At 36.7% G+C, this 20,754-nt stretch overlaps 1 protein-coding gene and 1 long non-coding RNA gene across 4 annotated transcripts in view; both read left to right on the top strand.

The window, feature by feature from the left end:
• The window catches only part of LOC309644516, a 578,167-nt gene that overhangs the window by 146,097 nt on the left and 411,316 nt on the right, over nucleotides 1-20,754 (top strand). The gene's annotated exons all lie outside the window — the stretch shown is intronic.
• Nucleotides 1-20,754, top strand: part of PAK5 (p21 (RAC1) activated kinase 5) — a 319,504-nt gene that overhangs the window by 106,847 nt on the left and 191,903 nt on the right. The gene's annotated exons all lie outside the window — the stretch shown is intronic.

The following is a 20,754-nucleotide window of genomic DNA, read 5'->3' as shown; positions in this document are numbered from 1 at the left end:
AATCCTTTCTAAGAAGGTCAACTCTGTGTGGCATCTGAATGCCCTTGGGCGGTAAGGGTTGGCTAACACATTACTTTATTCAGCTCTCCTTGCTCTGTCCCTTAAGGACACCTGCTCATCATAAGACCACTGCTGGCCTCCAACTTGGCTTCATATCTTTTAAGGTAGGATTTAAAGTGAGGACAAAAGGGCAGGATCTGAGTAGCTACTTCCAATGTTGACCTAACATTTTTCTCAGTATTGCTTTCAGGAAAAGAAAGAGGGAGGATTTTTTTCTCTGCTGGGTCATTGGGATCCTACTTAGCGCTGCTTGAAGAGGTGGGCATATTAAAGATACCGTGCAAGATTTCCAGAGACCTCCAGGTCTTAACTGGTTGCCTTATCATCCCGCTCAACAAAGACCTTTGCCCTTAGCAGCTGTGCTCATGATAGAACCTGGCATTTTGTAGAGCACCTTAGGGTTTTAAAAGCAATTGTATAGATGTTATCACATTTGCTCTTGGAATAATCCTCTGAAGTCATTTGGACACAGGTATGAATCTTCAATTTATAGATGAGAAAACTGAAGCTAAGACAGGTCAGGCAACTTGCTCAAAGTCATGTCATTCTTCTTTTTTCCCATTGGTGACAGATATTTTTTAGAAGTTTTTTTTTAAATTGAAGTATGGTTGATGTACAATATTATACAAGTTACAGGTATACAATACAGTGATCCACAATTTTTAAAGGTTATACTCCATTATAGCTATTTTGAAATATTGGCTATATTCCCCGTGTTGTACAGTATGTCCTTGTAGCTTATTTTCTACATGATGGTTTGTACCTCTTAATCCCCTACCCCTATCTGGCCCCTCCCTCCTTCCCTCTCCCCACTGGTAACCACTAGTTTGTTCTCCATATCTGTGAGTGTTTCTTTTTTGTTATGTTCACTAGTTTGTTGTAAGTCATACAAGTGATGTCATACAGTGTTTGTCTTTCTGTCTGACTTATTTCACTTAGCATGATACCCTCCAAGTCCATTCATGTTGTTGCAAATGGCAAAATTCCATTCTTTTTTATGGCTGAGTAGTATTCTATTATACATATGTATACCACATCTTCCTTATCCATTCTTAATCAACAGAGTGGAGGTTGCTCATTACTTTAAGAGCTTAATCCAAAAGTCTTACAGGTTTCCCCCGCTATGAGAAAGTAGAGCATTCCTGTGAAACCTTTCACAAACCGAAATGGCATAAAGCAAAGAAGCAGCTACCTCAGGACACATCTGGCTAACAAATGCACAAAATAAATCAAGATAAAGCACACATGCTCACAGACACGGTTCAGAGCTCTGGTAGCTGGATGCTGAGAAGCTGAGTACAGTTCCTGGGGAAGGAGCTTGGGTGCCTCGCTTGGGGTGGGGGGGGCACAGCTGCTTCTGTAACAATTTCCCTGCAAAACAGATGCTGAATGCTATTTTCATTTTTGGCTTTTTTTGTAAAAGTGAAAATCCTCTTCAGATTTATTTTGGCTAGCGAGAACAGTTACTAACAGAGGTCTTTCTTAAAGCAAAGTGGCATAAAGCAAACTTTCAAAAAAAAAAGGGGGGGGTTCCTGTGTTAGTCATTACAAGCATATTGAAATTCCCCCAGGGACCTTGTGGATAACATAAGTGAGTGAAGTTTGGTGGGGTATGAAAAAGAATGGTGGGCTCAAGGTGATCTAAATGAGGGTGCGCAGTTCTACAGGGTGTTTTCTTGTCAGCCTCTCCCCTCTTTCCCTTTTCCTTCCTCCCTCCCTCCCTCCTTCTGTTCTCTGTCAGAAATACTGGAGCCTTCTGGGTCTCATGGAATCATACATTTGTCACTCCTGTCTTTGAACTTTGTAGACAGTTTGAAGTACATAAATTTGTAAAATGATGGTTATTTGGCAGGGAATCTTGCATAAATAAGGTTAACTAGAGGCTGATTGGTGGTACTCTTTGGCAGTATAGTCTGTGATAGATATGTCCGAAGTGACAGGGAAAAGATTTTGATGGGTCTGCCCAAGACCTTATGTTGGTTCAGTTGCAGAGACTGAGCTGTATGGAACCTGAGAGACCATCTGTTGATACTGAAATTCTCATTTTCAAGCACTTCAGAGGGTGTGGGTTCTAGCAGTTATCTACTGCCACAATATTGCATAACAAACACAAAACCTCAGTGTCAGGTTGCAGTAAATGTGTATTGCTTACGGGTCTTGGATCAGCCAGGGGTCTGCTCAGCAGCTCTGATGATCTTGGCTGGCTGTTGGCTGATCTTGGCTGGCCTCAGATGGGAGCGTGGGCAGCTCAGCCCTGCTCCACTTGTCTCATTTCCCAGCAGGCTAGCTGAGGCATGTTCCCAAGGTGAGGGTCAAGTGCAAGAGTCCAAGGGGAAACAGACAAGGTCTCTCAAGACCTAGCCTTGGAATAGTAAGCTGTTACTCTGTTGGACAAAGCAAGGCACCTGGGGTGGAGAAATATACCTCACCTTAGGGAGCAACTCCAAAGTCACATGGCAAAAGGTATGGGTAAGAGGAGGGTAGTTACTAGCTAATGGCAGTGTTACTAAATTTATCAATCACAGTTATCTAACAGGTTAGGAATAGAAATAAGATAGAGCCAGGTCTCTTGCCCCACTCCCACACTAAGCCCTTTCATATCATTTCCAGAGAATCTCAATTTGTCTTAGACATGCCCCTCCCCGCAAATAAGCCCCAGGCATTTAGAGCCTTATGTTCTTACCACCAAAGAACATTTATAATTTCCCTGTAGACTCAATATTTGGAAATTGTTTTGTAATTTGTAAGAGTTCTTAATTACTTGTCTCTTTAAAAATATGAAACATGTACAACTGCCAAATAGAACTTCTGGTTGGCATGAGATACTGAACTGAGCAAAAGCTAACAACAGTAAAGACCATCCATCACTGGTTCACTTAGCTTGGACCTGCGTTTTCAGGCATAAATGCCCAAGCGTGGACAGGCCTTAATGATTCTTGTTTCTTTACTGATTCCAGGCTGAGAGTCGTGGTGACAATATATGCTTCTATCTTGAGCATTTTCTTATAACCAGATCCTTTTGAAGAAAAAACATCCTTCCCTGCCATCAGTCACTCAATCCAGGGTTCCCTCAAATTAGGCTTGGAAAATTACTGATTACAGTTGTACCTCGGAAGTATTGTGGGTGTGGTTCCATGCTATTGCAATAAAGCAAATCATATGAATTTTTCAGTTTCCCGGTGCATATAAAAGATATGTTTATGCTTTACTGTAGTCAATTAAGTGTGTAATAGCATTATGTCTACAAAAACAATGTATATACCTTTAGAAAATAATGCTGTTGGAAAAATGGCTCTGATAGACTTAATGCAGGGGTGCCATGAACCTTCAATTTGTAAAAAATGCAATTTATCTGTGAAGTGCAATAAAGTAAAGCACAAGAAAATGAGGTATGCCTGTATTCATAAAATATTGATTATTCAGTCTCAGTCACAAAGGTCATTATCTGAACCCTGCTAACCAGTTGAGGCAGAGGTACAGGTTCATATTAAACACTGTCAGTTAGCTTTTGGAAAAAGACTGTTTAAAAATCAAGAGAAAGGGTAGGATAAATTAAAATAGCGCTCTCTTGGGCAGATAATTTAGTTCAACTGTTTCTGAATTTCTGAGGATTCTAAATTCAACTTCCATAAAATATGCCAAGGGTGGTGTTAGAAGTTTTAGCGATTGCAGCTTAATACTGTATTTCACAAGCATAAATTGTGCCCCAAATGTGTACATGTTTCCTTTTATCACTGTATTTCAGAAAAGGTCAAATATGGTGATCATTTTACCCAGCTGGAATATTTGGTTCTTTGTATGATTCTAGCTAAGTAGGGAAGGCAGTGAGCACTTAGAAAATGGTTGCAAGCTGTGGTTAAAAAAACAAAAACAAAAACCAAAAAAGGCTTTGGTTTATCCAACTGCAGAAAGAAGAAATTTTTGGCAAGATGTGGCATCGTGGTATTTGAGGGACTTTGCATATATTACAGAGTATTGCAAATAATGGATAAAAGTACTTGAGTGTTTGTGAGAGGAAGATTAATCCCTAATGATAACTTTTAAAAGTTATCATTCACTTCTTAATTGCAATTATAAGAGTTAGAGCAGTGCTGTCTAATAGAGCTTCCTGCTTTGATGGGGGTGTTTTATATCTGTGCTGGCAATACAATAGCATTAGCCCTATAAGGTTAATGAGCTTCTCTGTGTAGCTAGTACAGATGAAGAAATGAATACTCTTTAAAAAAAAAAAAAACTTTATTGAGGTATAACTGACATATAAATACTCCCCATATTTAAAGTGTATAATTTGATACATGTTGACATACATATACAACCAGGAAACCATCAACATCAATCAAGACAGTGAACATTTCCACCCTCAAAAGTTTTCTTGTGGCCTTTTTTAATCTCTCTATCTCACTCATTCCCCTCCCTTTCCACCTCTACCTCTGTCCCCAGGAAACCTCTGATCTTATTTCCGTCACCATATATTAGGTTGTATTGCCTAGAGTTTTATACAGGTGAAATCATAACAGTATGTATACTTTGTTGGTCTGGTTTCTTTCACTCAGCATCATTACTCAGGCTCATCCAAGTTGCAGCATGTATCAAGAGTTCATTCCATTTTCTTGTTAAGCAGTAATCTGTAGTATGAATACAACAACAGGTGGTTTATACATTTAGCTGTTGATAGACATTTGTATTGTTTCCAGTTTTTTGGCTATTACCAATGAAGCTGCTGTGAATAGGCATGCACAAGCCTTTGTGTGGACATATGCTTTGACTTCTCTCGTGAGTGAATACTCAGATGAAATGACTGGATCGTATAGCAAGCATATGTTTAACATTTTAAGAAACTGCCAGACTGTCTTTCAAAGCACTTATACCATTTTACATTGCCCCAGGAATATGTGAGAGTCCCAGTCCTTCCACATCCTTAACAAGACCTGATATGATTAATCTTCTTATTTTGTTTTCTTGCCTCATTGCTCTAACTAGACTCTCTAGAATGATGTTGAATAGATGTGGTGAGAGCAGACATCCTTGTCTTGTTCTTCATCTTAGAGGAAAAAAACAATCAATTCCTTTATTTTTAAATATGATGTTAGATCTATATTTTTCATAAATGCCTGTCATCAAGTTAGGTAGTTCTCTTTTATTCCAAGTTCGCTGAGATTTTTCATCAGGAATATATGTTAGATTTTGTTAATGCTCTTTATGCATCTATTGAGAATATAATTTTTTGGCTTATTAATAAGGTGAATTACACTGATTTTTTTCAAATGTAAACCAACCTTGCTTTTCTAAAATAAATCCCGTTTGGCCATGATGTATCATCCTTCCTATATACTGTTGGATTCATTTGGTAAAATTTTCGTTAAAATTTGTGCATCTGTGTTAATGATGGTTGTTGCTGTGTAGTATGTCTACTGGGTTTTGGTAACAGTGATGTTTGCTTAATACGAGTTGGAAAGGATTCCTTTATTTCCATTTTTCTGAAAGAGTTTGTAGAGAATTGATATTGTTTCTTCTTTTAAGTGACTGAAAAATTTCACCAGTAAGGTTACCTACACCTAGAGTTTTCTTTGTTGGAAAGTTTTAAATTACAAATTTTGATTTCTCTTATAGATATGGTGCTGTTATTGAGTGGGCTTTAGTAGTCTGTGTCTTTCAAAGAATTTACCATTTCATCCAAGTTCACAAATTCATTGTCAGAAAATTGTTCATAACATTTTTTATTATCCTTTTACACTTTTAAAATTTGTAGTGATACCTCCTCAATCATTTTTAATATTGGTAAATCAAAAATCATGATTGGTAAATTGTGTCATATCTTTTTGTCCTGATCACTCTTGCTGTCTGTTATCAATTGTGTCAATCTTATCAAGAACCAGTTTTTTTTAATATATCTTTATTGGAGTATAATTGCTTTACAATGTTGTGTTAGTTTCTGCTGTACAACAAAATGAATCAGCTATGTGTATACATATATCCCCATATTCCCCACTTCTTGAGTCTTCCTCCCACCCTCCCTATCCCACCCCTCTAGATCATCACAAAGCATAGAGCTGATCTCCCTGTGCTATGCAGCAGCTTCCCACTAGCCATCCGTTTTACATTTGGTAGTGTATATATGTCAATGCTACTCTCTCACTTCGTCCCAGTTTCCCCTTCCCCGCCGTGTCCTCAAGTCCATTCTCTATGTCTGCGTCTTTATTCCTGCCCTGCCACTAGGTTCATCAGTACCGTGTTTTTAGATTACATATATGTGCATTAATATACGGTATTTGTTTTTATCTTTCTAACGTACTTCACTCTGTATAACAGACTCTAGGTCCATCCACCTCATTGCAAATAACTCAATTTCGAAGAACCAGATTTTTATTTTATTCATTTTCCTCCATTGTTTTTATGCTTTCTATGTATTGACTTCCACAGTGATATTTATTATTTACTTTCTTCCATTTTGAGTTTTATTGCTCTTCTTTCCCTAGTTTTGTTAAGGTAGAAGGTGAGGTCATTGATTTGATACCTTTATTATGTTCTTTTATTAATAATTTAGCTATAAAAAAGCCCCCTATGTACTATTGTAGTGGCATCCCACAAATTTTTGTGTACTTTTTAAAACATTTTTATTTACTTCTGAATACTTTCTAATTTCCCGTTTGATTTCTTCTTTAACTCATGGTTTATTTAGAAGTATGTCATTTAGTCTCCAAATACTTGGGAACTTTCCAGAGATTTTTCTTTTATTGTTTTCTAATTTAATTTCATTACAGTTAGATAATATACTTTGCATGACTGAATCCTTTTAAAATAATTGAGACTTGTTTTATGACTCAGAATATAGTCTTATTTGGTAAGCATTCTGTGTGCTCTTGACAAGAATATTTATTCTGCTGTTTCTGGTTAAAGTAGTCATAAACGTTAATTAAGCCAAATTGGTTATGAGTGTTGTTCAAGTCTTCTGTATCCTTACTGATTTTTTGTCTACTTATTCTATCACTTATTGAGATAGCATTGTCTTTCTACAATAATTATAGGTTGTGGATTAATAAAAGAGTTGTATATTTTTTTCAGTTCTATTAGTTTTTGCTTGATATATTTTGAAACTCTTTTTAGATATATAAATATTTAGTACTGTTAAGTCTTGTTGAGTGTTCCCTTTTATTGTCATGAAACTACCAGTTTCATTCTTGGTAATATTATTTGCTCTGAAATCTACTTTGTTTGATATTAATATAACACTCTAGCTTTCTTTCAGTTAGGTTCAGCATATCTCCCATTCTTTACTTTCAATTTATTTGTGTATTTACCTATAAAATGTATTTCTTATAGGCAGTATATAGTTGGGTGTTGCTTTTTTATCCAGTATGACATCTCTGTCTTTTAATGGGTGTTTAGGCCATTTACATTTAATATGGTTAGGTTTAAGCCTGTCATCTCTTGCTGTTTTTTATATATTTCCTGCTGCAGAGTGTTCTTTTTTCTTTCTTTCTTTCTTTTTTTTTTTTGGAGGAAGCTGTCTCAAAATATCTTTATTTCACTTTCAATTTTGTAATATATTCTTCTGGATGGAGAATTCTAAATTGGTAGTTCTTTTTTTCTTTCACTGCTTTAAAGATTTTACTCCACTGTGTTCTTGTTTGCATTCTTTCTGATAATAGATACAGTGTCATCCCCATCTTTGCCTCTCCATAATACTGTGTCTTTTTTTCCCACAGGCTTTTGCTAAAATTTCTCTTTATCACTATTTTTCAGCAATATCATTATGCTATATATTGGTGTAATTTTAAATTTTTTGTGTTTGGGCTTCATTGAGCTTGCTAAATTTGTGGATATAGTTTTCATTGAGCTTGGAAAATGTTCAGTCATTATACCTTCAGATATTTTTTCTGTCCTTTTCTCTACATCCTTTCCATTGGTGAATCCACATACACTTATTTTAGGCTACTTGAAGTTGTTCCACAAGTCACTGGTATGTTGTTGTTAATTTATGTGGTATCCTTTCTCTGTTTCATATTTTTTAAATTAATATCTTCCTTCCCTCCTTCCTTCCCTCCTTCCTTCCTTCCTTCCTTCCTTCCTTCCCTTCCCTTCCCTTCCCTTCCCTTCCCTTCCTTCTTTCCTTCCTTGTTGGGTCTTCATTGCTGCACACAGGCTTTCTCTAGTTGCAGCAAGCAGGGGCTACTCTTCGTTGTGGTGCTCAGGCTTCTCATTGTGGTGGCTTCTCCTGTTGTGGAGCACAGGATCTTGGCATGTGGTGTTCAGTAGTTGTGGCCCCGCGGGCTCTAGAGCACAGGCTCAGTAGTTGTGGTGCAAAGGCTTAGTCGCTCCACAGCATGTGGGATCTTCCCAGACCAGGGCTTGAACCCATGTCCATGGGTTCGGACCCATGATTCTTAACCACTGTGCCACCAAGGAAGCCCATGCATTTCATTTTTAATAGTTTCTATTGCTATGTCCCCAAGTTCATTAATCTTTCATTCTGTAATATTTTATATGATGATAAGCCCATCAAGTGTTTTTTTCATCCCACACCTTGTATTCTTTATCTGTAGATGATTGATTTGGGTCTTTTTCAAACATATGGAATGTAGTATAATCATTGTTTTAAAGTTCTTGTCTGCTAATTCTAATATGTGTCAGTTGTGCATTGGTTTTGATGAAAGGATTTATTTTCTTCTTACTGGTCATATTTTTCTGTTTCTTTCCATGCCTGGTAATTGTGGGTTGAATACCAGATATTATGCTTTATCTTTTGGGGGGGTGCTTGATATTTTAGTATTCCTATAAATATCCTGTGACATACAATTATTTGGAAACAGTTTAATTTGGGGGGGGGGTCTTTAATATTTGTTAGGGGCAACTTCAGCAGTGCTCGATCTTTGGCTAATTATTACTGACTATGGGGGCAAGTACTTCTGGAGTAGTTTATCCAGTCAATGTCTCATGAATCTTCAGGCTTTCTAGTCTGGCTGATAGAAACAAGAGCTAGTGCTAGTCCTGTGTGAAGGCTGGCCAAAATCTAAATACTTTGGGTGACTCTTTCCCTAGCCTCAAGTAGTTTCTTCACATGCTTACACTGAACAGTACTCAGCTGAATACATGAGAGGGATGTTCTACAGATCTCTGAGTTCTCCCTCTTTCTCTCTCTCCCAATCCTTCTTCCCCTCCCTTCCCCCCTCTCTTCTTACACTGTGTACTCCCCCTTCCCTCCCTCCCAAAAACAGTTTTTGGGAAACCAAAAATTTCGTGTGACTCACTTTATTGTGATAATTTTCTTTGTTGCCATAGTCCAGGACTGAACCCTCAGGATCTCCAAGGTATGCCTGTGTACAGGAGGATGGGCCTAAGTTATATGCAAATACTATCCCATTTTATAGTTGGGACTTGAGCATCCATGGATTTTGGTATATGCAAGATCCTGGAACCAGTCCCCCGCGATACTGAGAGAAGACTGAAATTTTGCGAAATGGCAGTTGACTTACCACTCCTGAGTCACCCCGTGGGGAAACCCATTTCTTCCGTTCATAGTCCCATGACTCTTGGATCCTATATCATCCTCTCTCGCCAGCTTGCTTGTGAGTAGAGGCTGGTTACCTCTACTCTTCCTTCATTTCTGAGAAATACTTTTAATGTTAAGGGAAGTATTCACAGAGAGAAATTATAGCAGACAATGAGAGAGAACTTTGAATTCGCTGTTAGTTATTAATATCTCTAGATGCAACAGACAGTCTAGCCACAGCGAAATTCTCACTGGCTGTGTGCCTACATTGTTAGCAACGATTTTGCCGTGTCTTGGGATTTCTCTCCTACTACCCCTCACCCCCACTGTCCATATGTCTATAAGTCTGTCCCCTGGCTTTCTCTTTGTATCTGTTTATATCTTTCTCTTTTGTCTCTCCTATCTCCCACCCTCATTCTGTTAGTCTGTGTGTCTCTGTCTCCCTTCTCTCATTGTTCTCTCTCTCATCTCTTCAGTTACCTACTCGCTGTTTCCAAATTCCTTTTACTCTTCCATGGAGGCCAGACCAGCTCTCTGTCTTATCCCAAACTTTACACCTTTGGCCTAAAGTTTGCACAAAAGACATTCAGTAGAGTGCTTCTGTTCAACTAAGATACAAAAATTTCTCTAGGTTTCCATCCTTCCTAATACAAAGCACTGTCAAAAGCTTTGCAGTCAACATTCCTTTTAGCATATCTGAGATCAACTTCATAGGTAGGGTGCCTACAGTAGCCTTAAGGGGAGATATTCTCTTATTACAATAGGAAATCCAATAGAAGCTTCCTTAAGACACGTTTTTTTTTTTTTTTTTTCTTCCATGGTGGTGTTTGGATGGATTTCCGTATTTGTTAAAAAGAGAACCATCCCCACATAAATGACTCTACCTTAGTAAGGCATTCAGAATTGGTTTGTTTAAACCAGTGTAGGTAATGATACAAATGAACATATTTACAAAACAGAAACAGACTCACAGGCATAGAAAACAAACATATGGTTACCAAAGGGGAAAGAGGGTGAGGGAGGGATAAATAAGGAGTTTGGGATCAGCAGGTGCAAACTACTATATATAAAATAGATAAACAACAAGGTTCTACTGTATAGCACAGGAAACTATGTTCAGTATTTTGTAATAAACTATAATAGAAAAGAATCTGAAAAAATCTGGTATACTTTGCTGTATACCAGAAACTAACACAACATTGTAAATCAACTATACTTCAATAAAAAATAAATAAAAAATAAAAAAATTAAACCTGTGTAGAAACTCTTGGTGCAGGTCTTTCTGTCCTGGCCTCCTTTACCACAGTGGTATACTTCTGAGCACAAGGCTCAGTTTTGATGTAGTGGGTGGGAAACTTCCTGAATTCTTGTCAGCCTTTGAAACAGGTCATCAGGTCAGTAACTAAGACTGACAATGTTGTGTTCTCCATCTCAGCATCAATGTCTATTGCCTTCATCACATTGATCCCAGTGTGTAAATATGTATTCATTTGTATAATTTAAATTGCAGACTATCTTCCCTACTAAACTATTACTTTTGTGAGGCCAAAGGACCATATCTGATTCATGTGCAATTCACTATCCTGCCCTGAACCCAAAGTCTGCCCTGTTAAGCCCTTGATAAATATGTATCGTTGAATCTAGTTCTGAGAAAGTAGGTTCTTCCAGGCACAAAGTAAAGCTCAGTAAAATAGAACCAAAGGGTTATGTTTGCAGCCAGTACCAACGTTATTAGTGAGTACGAGGTAAAAGATGATGTTTCTTCCAGATTTTTCTACTGTTCTAAGGTCGTAAATAAGCAAAGCTGGTAATTTGTGTCTCTATGCAAGCGACTTTTTTTTTTTTTCCTTAAATAAGAGCATTACAAAGCTTTGAGCTAACTGAAAGAGTGTTTAGACAGAGATCTTATTATGGGTGTTGGGGGTTTGATTGAGGGGGGATGGTGTGGGGGGAGGAGCACATGATAGAAGTTGCCAAGAGATCAGCTCCAGGGTAAAGTGCCCCTGAACTCTCTACAACCTTTGGGAAGCTGGCTGTGTAAGAGAGGGGAAACGTGTGGGTATATATGTACTAAGGGGGATTAGCAGATCTATTACAAGAATCCCATCTACAGTGGATCCACATGAGTTTATTATATCACCAAGATCTGGCAGCAGTAATTATGCTAGTATTAGCATGGAAGGAGGTAGACTAAAATGTCAACAATGTCTTCGGTCCTGGGATTCTGATTGACTTTTTTTCCTGCTTTGTATTGATGCTTTTATGTTTTTCCAGTTTCTCTACAGTGAACACCAGAACAATATATAATCAGTTTTTTAAATGTGTAACTTTTGCCATTTACATTTGGTGCAAATTATTTGTTTTACAATCTCATGGAATACAAATTAAAATCTCCCATAAGAAGCACACACTCTAAGTATTACTGAGTTATCAGGTATTTGACAGCCTTAAGGCTTCAAACGTTTTATTGATGTTAAAATACATAAGCTGTTTAAAAATATTTTTCTTAAAATGCTTTCAGAAAAATATTTAATTTTCTATACAGCTGTAATTTTGCCTAAATGTTTTATGGCTTATTAACATGCAACCTGATCTCTATACCTTCTATTTGACCTAATTTATAGATTTTTTTTTTTTTTCAATGAACTCATTTGACCCTGGAGAAAATCCTCGCATGTCAATTCTTAATGTAAATGAATCCTGCCCTAAAGACTAATAATTGCTTTTGAAGCTGATTATAAAATTGTGCTATTAATTTTGACATTTTATATTCACTGCAGACTTCCTATATTATGTTTTATTATCCAGTGTTGCAGGATGTAAATAAATGTTTCATTATATGCTTGGGATGTTTAACTAAAGCTTACTAGGTTTTATTTTGGCATACTTTTATGTCCCAATAATTTCTCTATCTCCAAAATATTTGAGTTATAAGTGAGACAATTCCCAATAATATACTTCCTCTACACCAGTGGTCCCCAACCTTTTTGGCACCAGGGACCGGTTTCGTGGAAGACAGTTTTTCCATGGACGGATGGTGGGGGTGGGGATGGTTCAGGCGGTAATGGGAGCGATGGGGAGCGGCAGATGAAGCTTCACTCGCTCGCCCGCCACTCACCTCCTGCTGTGAGACCCGGTTCCTAACAGGCCACAGACCAGTACCGGTCTGTGGCCCAGGGGTTGGGGACCCCTGCTCTACACTGCCAAGTATCTGCTTTAAAACTGGCATATTTAAAAACTAAAACAAAACCCAACTAGTTGGTGTGAATTTTTGTATTGCTAATATAATTTCTCTCAGATTCTTCTTGGAAAATTCATTAATCCATTATAGTTAAAATATCATCCTTCTCTAGTTACTATTACTCTTAAGATCTTTAAGTCATCACAATAAGTCATTGAATACTCTAGATTTGTAAAGCCCAATGTGGGAGGCACTAACCACCTGTGGCTGTTGAGAACTTGAAATGTGGCTACCCCCAATTGAGATGTTCTGTAAGCATAAAGCGTACAATGGATTTCAAAGGTCTATTATGAAAACATAAATGAAGATATCTTGTTGATAACTGTTGAAATAATATTTTGACTGTGTTGGTTTAAAAGTGCATTATTAAAATTTTATCTGTTTCTTTTACCTTTTTAATGCAACTATTAGAAAATTTAAACTTATATTTGTGACTCACATTTGTGGTTCATATTATATTTCTCTTGGGCAGTGCTACTTTAGTGCTTGCTTCTTCACCAAGGAGACATGTTCTACCAAAAATGTTTTGGTAAATGAAGCCCCCAGTTTTTGTAAACAACGTTGAGATTTGGCAAAGTAGTATCCACCCAAGCTTTCTACTATTATATCAGTGTCCACTGGACCTCACTGAGTTGCTTCTTGCTATGTATTGTGCACTATTATATCAGTGTCCACTGGACCTCACTGAGTTGCTTCTTGCTATATATTGTGCAGGGATTTTCCCTGTTCTGGCCTTCGAGTTTTGTTTCTGAGAAACATTTCCTATCATTCATTGACACACATGAATCCCAGAATTTTTCATTGGATGAGGCTGAGTCCCGATCCAATAGATCAAGGGTTAGCACAGAAAATCAGCTGGCAAGAATCTGAACTCAGCAATAAAGAGCTTAATGAAATAGATAATCACTTTCTTGGGCTAACAGTGCCTGCTGGGATGCATGTGCACGTGTATTCATTCCATGGGAGTCAGCATCCTGGGTCAGAACACATCCACATTATATTTTCTCTAGATTTTTGTTAAGAGCTTTTACCTTTAACAAAGAATCTTCAGAGCCTGTGACACTCGTAAGCACTCACATATTTTTACTTTTTGTTAAAGGTTTGTGATGCAGAATGAAATGATAAATACCAAAATTTAAAGCATGGGCTTGAAATTCTTGAGTTTCTTATGTAATGGAGGTATTGTTAAAAAGTAGAAGTCTCCATAAAAGAAGTGTCTCTTTTTAAAAATTTTTTCTGAAAACATAATAGTAGAGTACCAGTTATAAATTGAAGTATCTTCCTTCGTGGTAACTTTATTGATAAAAGCTGCCATTTAGTTTTAAAGTAGTAAATATAAAAAGATCACATTGACTTATACTACTTTTTTATTGGTGATATAAACTGTTAATTGCTCTTGTGTATTTTAATTGATAGGTTGTTATTTATATATTAATATTTACCATATTTATTAATAATTTTAAGTCTGCTATTATGATAGATCTGTAACTAATTATTTTATATGTACATTATTATAACTATTTTTAGAAGAATGTGATTAGCAGTAGTTTGAAACTTCAAATTCTCTAGATATACAGTCATATGCATATATATTAAAAGAAACGGTAACATGGATTTTTGCTCTTTTTTCTAATAAAGTTTGAATCTAGATTTATACTGCTCTTTTTTAAGGGAAATGTTTCATCTCTAAAGGGATTTCATTGAACTTTCAGCAGCACTTGATAATAAGGGAGGCTGGCATAAGCTTAATAAGCTTCAAAATGCTCTAAAAAACCCGTTATTTCAGTTATTTCCTTGGTCTCCCATGGATATTTCCACTGCTGTCCTGAGCCACAGGCCTCCAGCTCAGGTGGTTTGGGTATGGTATGAGTTTACAAAGCAAAATATATAATTGTCCTCTAATGTGCTCCCTTTACACAAAATCCTCTAAGTTAAATGAATCTCAAAATACAAAGTGAGATTAAAAGATCATCTTTCTTCCTCTTTTTCAAAAACGTGGCTTGTAGAGCAGGTCACACATTGAAGTGCTACAAGACAAGACAGATGACATAAATGTGACATAAATGGGCGGCACATGACGAGTGCGGATTTTAGAAAAGTAGACAGCTCATGCCCTTTATGTATCACTTAGGAATTCTATTTGGTGGCAAGTAAGACAGACTGAAAATCAGAGTGGTTTAGGCAAGATGACTTTTCTCTCTTTCTTATAAAAGGTGACCTCAGGAAAGAGGTCTCAGGCCACAGCAGTGACTCCATGGTCATCAGAGATGCAGGTCCTAGATCAGGCCACTACCACTGAATAGCAGACCACCCCAACTCTCTGTGTCATAAAACAAGAAGAACAACCATTACTCGTAAGTCTACAGATCAGCTGGGAGAGTTTTCTGGTCTTGATTGGTGTTTCGCCTGCATCTGCAGTCAGCATTGTATTGAGTAAGTAGCTCTTTTCATTTTGATTGGGTTCTCTATTATATTTGGAGGCCTGGCTTTAGGATGTCCTCAACTAGGACTAATGGGTCCCAGTTCATATGACCTCTCATCATTCTCTAGCATGGGATATTTCACATATCTGTGGAAGGTTTCCAAGAGAGAAAGTAGAACTACTCAGGGCCTGTTGAGGTCTAGGTTCAGAACTGATACTCATGCACTTCTACCACATTCTCTTGGCCAAATCAAGTCATAAGACCAGCCAAGAATAAACAGCTTGGGAAACAGCCTCCACCTTTTGATGGGAGATGTTACAAAGAGCATGAATATGAGGAAGCATGAAAACTTAGGCCACAATAAGTCTATCATAAACTTCTATCTTTGAAACCTACTTGAAGTGAGGATGCATGCATGACTCCTATCTTCACCTCGTGGTCTAAGATGACTGCTGAAACTCTAACCATCACATTGATTGTCTGGGCAAAAAGCAGTAGAAAGAGAGAAGGGTAAATAGGACTCATGCCAGACTTCTGACCCTTTCTAATGAGCTTTCCTTAAAATCTCACCAAAACAGTGTGCTTATACATCATTAACTATCCCTGGCTAAAAGAAAGACTAGGAAATGTGTTTTTTTTAACCGATATTTCATGCCAAACAAAATAAGGGTCATGATACTATCAAAGCCAATATCAAGTCAATAACCAGAAGTATCAGACGTACTATCCATAAGTACCAATTTTCATTTTGTTTTGATTGATGGGCAGTGTAATCAAACATCCTGACTTTAAGAAAAAAAAAAACCCCAAATACAGAAAATTTCTGTAAAATTTCCTGTATTTTATATGTTGGCACCTAATTTTACATAACCATAGTACAATTACCAAAAATAGGGCTTAAAAATGGTACAAGACTATAAACTGGGAGTTGGCAAGCTTGTTCTGTAAAAAGCCAGATAGTAACTATTTTAGGTATCTACCACTACTACGTAACTCTGCTATTGTAGCACAAAAATAGTCATAGACAATGTGTAGAAAATGAGAGTGTATCCCATCAAACTTTATTTCAAAAACAAGTGGCAGACCAGATTTGGCACATGGGCTGTGTAGTTTGCCAGTACTTGCTATAAACTAAGGTACAGACCTTATTTGATTTCATCAGTTTTCCCATTAATGTTTTTTATTTTGTTTTGTTTTTATTTCCATTGCTCTAGGAGATGGGTCAAAAAAGATATTGCTGTAATTTATGTCAAAGAGTGTTCTGCCTATGTTTTCCTCTAAGAGATTTATAGTGTCTGGTCTTACATTAGATCTTTAATCCACTTTGAGTTTATTTTTGTATATGGTGTTAGGAAGTGTTCTGATTTCATTCTTTTACATGTAGCTGTCTAGTTTTCCCAGCAACGCTTATTGAAGACACTGTCTTCTCTCCATTTTCTATCCTTGCCTCCTTTGTCATACATTAGGTGACCATAGGTGCATGGGTTTATCTCTGGACTTTCTATCCTGTTGCATTAATCTATATTTCTGTTTTTGTGCCAGTACCAGATTGTGTTGATTACTGTTACTTTGTAGTATAGTCTGAAGCCAGGGAGCCTGATTCCTCCAGCTCTGTTTTTCTTTCTCAAGATTGCTTTGGCTATTCGGGGTCTTTTGTGTTTCTATACAAATTTTAAGATTTTTTGTTCTAGTTCTGTAAAAAAATGCCATTGGTAATTTGATAGGGATTGCATTGAATCTGTAGATTGCTTTGGGTAGTATAGTCATTTTCACAATATTGATTCTTCCAATCCAAAAACATGCTATATCTCTCCATCTGTTTGTGTCATCTTTGATCTCTTTCAGCAGTATCTTATAGTTTTCTGAGTACAGGTCTTTTACCTTCTTAGGCAGGTTTATTCCTATGTATTTTATTCTTTTTGTTGCAATGGTGAATGGGATTGTTTGCTTAATTTCTCTTTCTGATCTTTCATTGTTAGTGTATAGGAATGCAAGAGATTTCTATGCATTAATTTTGTATCCTGAAACTTTACCAAATTCATTGATTAGCTCTAGTAGTTTTCTGGTGTCATCTTTAGGATTCTCTATGTATAGTATCATGTCATCCGCACACAATGACAGTTTTACTTCTTTTCCAATTTGGATTCCTGTTGTTTCTTTTTCTTCTCTGATTGCCATGGCTAGGACTTCCAAAACTTTGTTGAATAATAGTGGGAGAGTGGACATTCTTGTTTTGTTCCTGGTCTTAGAGGAAATGATTTCAGTTTTTCACCATTGAGAATGATGTTTGCTGTGGATTTGTTGTATATGGCCTTTATTATGTTGAGGTAGGTTCCCTCTATTCCCACTTTCTGGAGAGTTTTTATCATAAATGGGTGTTGAATTTTGTCAAAAGCTTTTTCTGCATCTATTGAGATGATCATATGGTTTTTATGTTTCAATTTGTTAATATGGTGTATCACATGGATTGATTTGAGTATTTTGAAGAATCCTTGCATCCCTGGGATAAATCGCACTTGATCATGGTTTATGATCCTTTTGATGTGTTGTTGGATTCTGTTTGCTAGCATTTTGTTGAGGTTTTCTGCATCTATATTCATCAGTGATATTGGTCTGTAATTTTCTTTTTTTGTAGTATCTTTGTCTGGTTTTGGTGTCAGGGTGATGTTGGGCTCGTAGAATGAGTTTGGAAGTTTTCCTTCCTCTGCAATTTTTTGGAAGAGTTTGAGAAAGAGGGGTGTTAGCTCTTCACTAAATGTTTGATAGAATTCGCCTGTGAAGCCATCTGGTCCTGGACTTTTGTTTGTTGGAAGATTTTTCTTCACAGTTTCAATTTCATTACTTGTGATTGGTCTGTTCATACTTTCTATTTCTTCCTGGTTCAGTCTTGCAAGGTTATACCTTTCTAAGAATTTGTCCATTTCTTCCAGGTTGTCCATTTTATTGGTATGGAGTTGCTTGTAGTAGTCTCTTAGCATGCTTTGTATTTCTGCGGTGTCCATTGTAACTTCTCCTTTTTCATTTCTAACTTTATTGATTTGAGTCCTCTCCCTCTTTTTCTTGATGAGTCTGGCTAAAGGTTTATCAATTTTGTTGATCTTCTAAAACAGCCCGCTTTTAGTTTTATTGATATTTGCTATTGTTTTCTTTGTTTCTATTTCTGCTCTGATCTTTATGATTTCTTTCCTTCTACTAACTTTGGGTTATTTTTGTTCTTCTTTCTCTAGTTCCTTTAGGTATAAGGTTAGATTGTTTATTTGAGATTTTTCTTGTTTCTTGAGGTTTTCATTTCAATTATTGTATTGTTCATCTCTGTTTGTTTGTTCTTTAATTTTTCTATTTGTTTGTTCTTTCATTCTTCTAGGCCTTTGTTAAACATTTCTTGCATGTTCCTGATATTTGCCTCCATTCTTTTTCCGAGGTTCTGGATCATCTTCAGTATCATTATTCTGAATTCTTTTTCTGGAAGGTTGCCTATCTCCATTTCATTTAGTTGTTTTTCTGGGGTTTTATCTTGTTCCTTCATCTGGTACATAGTCCTCTGACTTTTCATTTTGTCTATCTTTCTGTGAATGTCGTTTTTGTTGCCCCATTAATGTTTTTTCTGTTCAATCCAAGTTCCCAAATCACATTTAGTTGTCTCCTTAATCTCCTCCAGTCTAACAGTTACTCATTATTTCCTTATCTTTCATGAACTTGACACTTTTGAAGTATGCTGGTCAGTCATTTTGTAGAATGTCTTGGAATGGTCTGATGGCTTCTTGTGATTAGAATGAGGTTATGTGAGTATATGCTTGGGTTGTTATACATACATATGTTTCCTAACTCTGTCCACTGAGAAAGCCTAAGATCAATGACACCCCGGTAGCAAAGAGCATACCTAGCATCCAGATCCTTGATTTTTAAACACCATTTTCCAACAAAAGGATCTAGAGCTCTTTGGAGAAGTAGCTGATTGCATGGCTGGGGCAGGGAAAGTATGAGAATTGCCTGGAATATTTGTGTTGTCAAAAAGTATGGTCACACTCAAAAAAGAACAAGAGCATGTCAAAAGGACATATGAACCAGGAGGAGTTCCAAATGGCCAAAACTGGGACATTGTGAGCAACCAGATATATAATGAGAGTTTTGGATTATAACTCTTGGAATAAAGTAAGTACCCCTGAGTCCTTGCTCATATAAATAAATATATACATACATACATGCATACATATATAAATAAATGCATAAATAAATGGGGTGAAGGAATAATCTCTTTTATGGAAGAATTCCAATTAATAAATGGAATTAAATACATTCCAGTGAAAGGATAAAAGAGGTAGAAAATTACCATTAGGCAAATACCACAGTGATAATTGTTGCAGACACAATCCACTGATGGATGCTAAAACTAATAGGCTAAAGTTTGTGGAGAACAGGATATTTTCATAACCTCAAAGTATCACCCCCAAGATATTTACTAATTACAAAGGGGGGACCATAGCTACATTTCACTATGTGGCAGATACACCTTAACTGAATGATCAAGTTTAACATCACCAGTAGTAAGACATATCAACATTCTGTACACCCTCTTTCAAACATTTTAAACATCAATTTGGTTAAACAGTGAGATTTCACCCTTATGTCCTCAGTTTGCAGCCTCTGCCATAGAGTGTACCACTGACAATACTTGATTGGCCACTGCTTTGTCATTGCTTAAAAAAATAAATAAATAAATAAATTGTGTTTTCTTGCCTCTTAGAAAACACTATTTTCTGGGGAATTCCCTGGTAGTCCAGTGGTTAGGACTCCACACTTCCACTGCAGGGGACATGGGTTCAATCCCTGGTTGGGGAAATAAGATCCTATGTGCCACTCAGTGTGGCCAAAAATTAAAAAAGAGAAAAGCAAAGCAAAGCAAAGCAAACACTGTATTTTCTTCCTAATTAGAAAAAAGTTAAAGTACGACTCAGTCACAGTAGGCAGAATGAAGTGTACATACGTTTGGTATTCACTGAATTCAAAACCTAGGGTTGGTAGAATTTCTAGAAAGAAAACAAAGGCCATACATCTTTAGTAACTACAGTAGATTAAAAAAAATTCAAGAAGACTCTAAATGATTACATCTTTGTTCTGTCATTCAAAACTCATAACTTATACTTTTACTATTCTGTTGAATTAATTGAACATGTTCTGGGGCATATCTTTTTAGTTTCTAACGTATATAGCTGATTGTTCTGCTATGGGCACTAACACTTTAAGTACTTGATAAAAATCCATATGCTTTCCTTTTCAGCCATATAATCAAAGTTTTATTTATATTTCTTTGCTTAGAATAATTCCTGTGCTCCATTTTGTCATGCATTTGGTTAACATCGGTTTCACTTAGACTCACTTACTCTTATCAAGATTTCAATTTATTGAAACAAACCACCCAGTTGAAGATGAATTCCAAAAGTGAAATTGCTGTGTAGCCATCACAAAGGGAGACAGGGTTGCCGAGGCTGCTGCGTTTTCACTCTGACATTTCTACTTTGGTTGAACTGTAGTTGTTCTTC

The sequence above is a fragment of the Balaenoptera physalus genome (genome assembly GCF_965194825.1).
Source record: "Balaenoptera physalus genome assembly, chromosome: 16".
Taxonomy (NCBI): Eukaryota; Metazoa; Chordata; class Mammalia; order Artiodactyla; family Balaenopteridae; genus Balaenoptera; species Balaenoptera physalus.
The sequence above is the reverse complement of the archived record's forward strand: the minus strand, read 5'-3'. Positions and strand labels throughout refer to the sequence as shown.